This window comes from Salmo salar, chromosome 07 (genome assembly GCF_965601325.2).
Source record: "Salmo salar chromosome 07, fSalSal1, whole genome shotgun sequence".
In the NCBI taxonomy this organism is placed as follows: domain Eukaryota; kingdom Metazoa; phylum Chordata; class Actinopteri; order Salmoniformes; family Salmonidae; genus Salmo; species Salmo salar.
The window spans coordinates 30,393,158-30,400,719 of NC_138297.1; positions in this window are offsets into that span (position 1 = coordinate 30,393,158).

Genomic DNA, 7,562 nt, shown 5'->3' on the forward strand with positions numbered 1-7,562 from the left:
TGAGTAAAGGTAAAGATAACTTAATAGAAAATTACTCAAGTAAAAGTGAAAGTCACCCAGTAAAAGTCTAAAAGTATGTGGTTTTAAATATACTTAAGTATCAAAAGTAAAAGTATAAATCATTTCAAATTCCTTATATTAAGCAAACCAGACGGCACCATTTAAATATTACGGATAGCCAGGGGCACGCTTCAACACTCAGACATCATTTACAAATGAAGCATGTGTTTAGTGAGTCCGCCAGATCAGAGGCAGTAGGAATGACCAGCGGCGTTCTCTTGATACAGTGGCTTGCGAAAGTATTCACCCCCTTGGCATTTTTCCTATTTTGTTGCCTTACAACCTGGAATTAAAATCGATTTGTTGTGGGGTTTGTATCATTTTATTTACACAACATGCCTACCACTTTGAAGATGCAAAATATTTTTTTGGGTGAAACAAGAAATAAGACAAAACTGAAAACTTGAGCTTGCATAACTATTCACCCACCCCCAAAGTCAATACTTTGTAGAGCCACCTTTTGCAGCAATTACAGCTGCAAGTCTCTTGGGGTATGTCTCTATAAGCTTGGCACAGCTAGCCACTGGGATTTTTGCCCATTCTTCAAGGCAAAACTGCTCCAGCTCCTTCAAGTTGGATGGGTTCTGCTGGTGTACAGCAATCTTTTAGTCATACCACAGATTCTCAATTGGATTGAGGTCTGGGCTTTGACTAGGCCATTCCAAGACATTTAAATGTTTCCCCTTAAACCACTTGAATGTTGCTTTAGCAGTATGCTTAGGGTCATTGTCCTGCTGGAAGGCGAACTTCCATCCCAGTCTCAAATCTCTGGAAGACTGAAACAGGTTTCCCTCAAGAATTTCCCTCTATCTAGCGCCATCCATCATTCCTTCAATTCTGACCAGTTTCCCAGTACCTGCCGATGAAAAACATCAGTTGGTTTTCTCGGGGTGATGAGAGGTGTTGGGTTTGCGCCAGACATAGCGCAGATACTCCAATCTCCACTGTGGAGCTTTGCAGCTCCTTCAGGGTTATCTTTGGTATCTTTGTTGCCTCTCTGATTAATGCCCTCCTAGTGTTCTCCATTTTGCTCTAGGACCCCCACAAGTGTCAAGGTACTCGTTTGAGCTTAATCCATACAAAACCAATGGAAGTATGGAGGTAGTTTTGTGCCAACAAAAATAAGGGGTTATATATGTGTCAGAAAAAACTCAAATATTTCCTGAGCTTTCTTACATCGCCTACATATAGGACAGACACTTATGTTCCTTTTTTTCAATGGTAAGATGGCATGAGGGGGACATTTTCCAAAATTTTTGGTGAGTACACAGGTTGGCGATAGAAAGTATAAATAAATGTTGTTAAACGTTCTTCTCGCGTGTGATATTGTATATACAAATGTGGGGAAAATGTGCCTGAAATTGCTAGCAACATAAACAAACATCAGCAAACATTTTCAAACTGTTTTTGGCGTGAAATAAGGGGAGAGTAGCTAACGTGACACACTCAACTTGTGCTCATGGGCACATAGCACATAGCACATAGCACAGAGCACAACAAAATAATAGCCTAACTTTTTATACATTTCTTTCAAAACAAGTTTGTCTACTTCAGAAGGTGGTCATTAATAATTAAAACCTAATTTCAGAAACAAAACTGATTCAAATATTTGTAGTGGTTTGCCACACAGATGATCAATACATTATAATAGATAAGGTAAATGTCTATTAAAAAAAATGGGATTGACTTTTGCCCATTCTGATTAAATTGCATATGTTGGCTAACAGGTAGTTGTGTGGGTCACCATTAATTACTCAGATGCAAAAGATATTCAGAGCATTTTATTAAATTAATTGGTAGGCTATCTCAGATTGGCACCCGGCATAGACCCGGCACAGACCCGGCCACTCCTCAGACCCTGTTTCCTCTCTAAGTTTCTTCCTAGGTTCCTGACTTTCTAAGGGTTTTTTTCCTAGCCACCATGCTTCTACATCTGCATTGCTTGCTCTTTGGGGTTTTAAGCTGGGTTTCTGTGTAAGAACTTTGTGACAACTGCTGATGTAAAAAGGGCTTTATAAATACATTTGATTGATGGGTTGCAATTGACTGTTGGCTGTTAAAAGGCCCTCTATGATGAACCTTGAATGTTAGCGTGACTGTAATTTGTAAAGGTCTGACAGGCTCTTTGGAGTTAGAGGTGACTAGCCTATTTAAATGGCATCCAGTATGTTATTACACTTTCATAGGGCTTCAACCTCAGGCTAACACTCTGGAGATAACATTAGATAACATTTAGTGAATAAAATCAAAATGACAAATAGAAATTTAATTCGAGCTCTCTTATAACCTCCCAACCCACTTGGCATGAGAGGACTTTAACTTTAACATGCATTCCAGTCCAATAATTATCTAACCATCTGGTTCTGGAGAGATTCCAGTCAGGAAGGAGCAGAGTGCAGCAGCACAGAACTATGTGAGAAATGTGAGGGAGAAAAAAGAGAAAGACTGAGTGTCTGTAGCTCAGCTGTAGTGCAACTTGACCCTATGCAGTGTAGCCCAATCCTTCCATCTGAAGTACCAACTGAAACATTCCACTGAAGATATTCAATGTTGAGCTCTCAGCTCTCTATAAGAAATAGAGAGAGACAGAAACTGCGAGAAATAGCCTACACTGCCTAGTGTTTTTTTTTCTCACTCAAAAACAATTGTAGCATGGGCGTACCGATGAAGAAAACCAAAGTAGACCTACATGGAATAAATCACCTATAATAAATCCTTCACCACATTTACATGCACACCGATATCCTGTTATACTCAAGTATTCGGTTTTTAAGTTGATGCATAATCATCATATCCCGTTTACAATAACACGAATAAGCTCCTATCCCAGTTTTGAGAAACCCGAATAAGACGCCTTAGACTGGATACTGTGGCATGTCAACATCTTATCCCATTTACTGTTGTTTTTTCGCGAAGACTTTGCAGGCTCAGTTTTGCATAATAAGGCTATTACCTTTAAAGTTCAGATGGGAACAGTAAAAGCTGGCAGCCTTTTGGGGGCCCTAAGCAAGATTTGGTTGAGGGCACCCCTCTTGGTGACAGAGAGATAAATGTATGTTTTAAAGTTCATTTCCAGCAATTCTAAACATTTTTGCCATGGGTGGAGAGAGAATCTAGCAATTGTATAACACATTTCATACAATTATACTAATTTGACCATGTGGCAGAGAGCCATTTTTGCCATTTTAAAGCTAATTTCATGCAATTCTACCTATTTTGCAATGGGGTGGAGAGACATTTTAGCAGTTTTAAAGCTAATTTCCTGCAATTCTAGATAACTGGCTAGCCTAACTTACCAATCTAAAAATGTAGTCAGTGACTGACAAAACAAAGAGAAAAAATGCTGATGCACAACCAGATGTCAAACTTGCACCTGTATTCTTCTATTCTATTCTAACTCTCAACAGTAAAAACAAATGTCTGGGTTGAGGGGCCCCTAGCGGCCGGGGGCCCTAAGCAACCACTTATGTTGCTTATCCCTGATAGTTGGAATAGTAACTGAAGCCTATTATAAAATTAAAGATGCAGTCCAGAAACTATCAGAAACATGTTGGATAGTTTTCACAGCTTTTCATTTCCTTAAAACTGGTCAACAAACTGATGTCATTTGAAAATTTGGCACGGAAAATCTCCCTGGTCCCAAAATGTATTGATGTCAACTATATTGTTGATGATGCATTCATTCTTTCAATTTATTACATTATTCTGGTGACCAAGGCTATATTTAGTATTCTAGAGCATCAAGGAATGACAGAAGAAAAGCTGCATGTATCTAATTATAAACAAATTGACTAACAAATTTCCGACCAAATGTTGGTAATTATATGCAGAAAATATAATTTAAAAAAAAATGTTTTTAATTTTTTACCCTATTTAAATAGTTTTTAATATAAAATCAAATTCGGAATATTCCATATTATTTTAAAGGGGGTAGATCAGCTTTAATATTGCTGATAGATTGTGGCTTTTATCAATGTAATGGTTTGCATCCTTTCCAATCCCCCATATTTTTTGGGGTATATAATGTATATATTCCTTCTATATTATTTTCCCCTAACCCTACCAACCCTCCAGTAATTGGAGTAAACTAATGGTCAACAATACTTAGGCTTCTACTTTCAGTTTATACATAATATATACATTTAACGGACACAGTATATTTTACATTAGGTATCTTTTCTATTGTCTTAGATTCTACAGATGGTAAATTAAACATTTTTGCTAAGAGTATTATTATATTATTGATTGATTGACTATGAATTTCAAATCACCCAGAAGTGCAATTTGCAGAGTTAGCTTCAAGTAAATATTTCAATTCTTCAGCCATTCCTGAACCTGTGAACAAAAACAAGCTACATATACTGTAGGCTGTAGCAAAACAAGTTATCTATTGATTCTGTATGTTCGCAGCAAAATCTGCAGAGATGGGATGGTTGTATCCCTCATGTATACAGTACCAGTCAAAAGTTTGGACACACCTACTCATTCAAGGGTTTACTTTAATTTTACTATTTTCTACATTGTAGAATAATAGTGAAGACATACAAATTATAAAATAATTCATATGGAATCATGTAGTTAGCAAAAAAGTTTTAAACAAATCAAAACATATTTTAGATTTTATATTCTTCAAAAAGCCACCCTTTGCTCTGATGACAGCTTTGCACACTCTTGGCATTCTCTCAACCAGCTTCACCTGGAATGCTTTTCCAACAGTCTTGAAGGAGTTCCAACATAAGTTGAGCACTTGTTGGCTGCTTTTCCTTCACCTTGCGGTCCAACTCATCCCAAACCATCTCAATTGGGTTGTAGTCAGGTGATTGTGGACGCCAGGTCATCTGATGCTGCACCATCACTCTCCTTCTTGGTCAAATAGCCCTTACACAGCCTGGAGGTGTGTTGGGTCATTGTCCTGTTGAAAAACAAATGATAGTCCCACTAAGTGCAAACCAGATGGGATGGCGAATCGCTGCAGAATGCTGTGGTAGCCATGTTGGTTAAATGTGCCTTGAATTCTAAATAAATCACAGACTGTGTAACCAGCAAAGCACCCCCACACCCCACACCAGCTCTGGGTTGCCACCGATGGAACCGGGGTTACCAGCCAGCTCGTCGGGCTTCCACGCCATAGCTGGCTTGAGAGGTTTCCTTGCCCCGGTTGGCTCGGATGGCATCCATCTCAGGTCGGGCCTCAACCGGATCGTCAGTTCTTGTTCACCCAGCCAGTCCAGGAGTTTTTTGGGTTTATTTTTTGTTTTGTTGGTGACGTCGAGGTGGATTCCGCCGCCGATGGAACTGGGGGTGCCTAAGCTAGCCCATCGGGCTTTCACGCCCTGGCTGGCTCGAGAGGTTTCCTTGCCTCGTTGGCTCGGCGGCTTCCCATCCCACGTCACACTCCACTGGATCTTCGTCTCCCTCTCTGCAGCGGGATCGACAGGTGTCTTGCCTCAGCCGGAACGTCTGGCTTCCATGCCTCAGCCGGCTCGCCAGGCTCTCACTTTCCTGCCGGTTCATTGGGCTCTCACGCCCCAACCGGCTTGTCCAGTGCCCATGTCTCGGCCGGTTCGCCCAGGTGGGACGCCGGGTGGTGCCCCAAGAGGGGGGGTACTGTCACGTCTGCTCCCGCTCTCCCCCCCCGGCGCTTGAGGCCACCAGGCTGCCCTGCATCACGTACTCCTTCCATCCATTACGCACACCTGCCTTCCCTCATCACGCGCATCAGCAATATTGGACTCACCTGGACTCACTCATTACTTGTTATTACCTCCCCTATATTTGTCAGTTCCCCAGCTCTGTTCCCCGCTTCTGCAATGATTGTCTTTTGTTTGTGTTAGCTGTTTGCTGACGCTGTTCCTGCCTCGTTCCATGTCCGTTATTTATTAAATGTTTTACTCCCCGTATCTGCTTAGTCTCTTCAGCGTCATTCCATGTGACATGATTAGGATGAATAATATCTGACATTACCTTTTTAATTCTATGCACTATGCAATTTGCTAGAATTTTGGCATCACAACACTGAAGTGTAAGTGGCGTCCAATTTTTTAGGTGGACTTTTTATATTTACCACCTTTGTCCTGTTTCAGCAATAGTGAAATCGGACCTTCTTGCTGAGTATCTGATATTCTACAATTTTTATAGAAGTAGTTAAAACATGCTAATAATGGTCCTTTGAGTACATCAAACAATATTTGATATACCTCAACTGATATGCCATTAACCCCTTGCGTTTTTCCGGACTTGAAGGCTTTAATTGCATCTAGAAGTTCCTCCTCTGTATGTCTTTCTGTACAGCTGTTAATTTTACACTATTAATAAATAAAATCCTTACAATTAACTTCAGCAGACTGAAATTAAAACATATGCTTAAAATACTTTGCCTCCTTTTTCAAAATATTGTTTAGTAGCATTTCTATGTTGAAGATATAACAATAATTTGGTGCATTTTTACTCATATCCCATCCAGTTCGCTTAATTTTTAATAATATATTACACTTGATCTTCCTTGAATAAGTTCCTCCATTTGTTTTTGTTTTTCCTCTAACTTATTCTGTGCCTCAATGTTACAGTTTTTATTGCTATCTATCTGTACTGATGTCCTGAATATTATCCGCATGTTAACGTGAACAAAAATATAAATGTAACATGTAAAGTGTCGATCCCATGTTTCATGAGCTGAAATAAAAGATCCCAGACATTTTCCATACCCACAAAAAGCTTTATTTCTCTCAGATGTTGTGCACAAATTTGTTTAAATCCCTGCTAGTGAGTATTTCTCCTTTGCCAAGATAATCCATCCACCTGACAGGTGTGGCATATCAAAAAGCTGATTAAAATGCATGATCATTACACAGGTGCACCTTGTGCGGGGGACAATAAAACGACACTCTAAAATGTGCAGTTTTGTTACACAACAAGTTTTAAGGGAGCGTGCAATTGGCATGCTGACTGCAGGAATGTCCACCAGAGCTGTTCTCAGAGAATGTACTGTTCATTTCTCTACAATAAGTTGTTTTAGAGAATTTGGCAGTATGTACTACCTGCCTCACAACTCCAGACCACGTGTAACCACGCTAGCCCAGGACCTCCACATGCGGCTTCTTCATCTGCAGAATCACCTGAGACCAGTCACTTGGACAGCTGTTGAAACTGTGGGTTTGCACAACCAAAGAATTTCTGCACAAACTGTCAGAAACCATCTCATGGAAGCTCATGTGCTTGCCCGTCATCCTCACCAGGGTCTTGACCTGACTGCAGTTCAGCGTCGTAACCGACTTCAGTGGGCAAATTCTCACCTTCGGTGGCCACTGGCGCACTGGAGAAGTGTGCTCTTCATGGTCGAATCCAAGTTTCAACTGTACCGGGCAGATGGCAGACAGTGTGTATGGTTATGGTATGGCCAGGCATAAGCTATGGACAATGAACACAATAGCATTTTATTGGTAGCAATTTGAATGCACAGAGATACAGTGACGAGATCCTGAGGCCCATTGTTGTGCCATTCA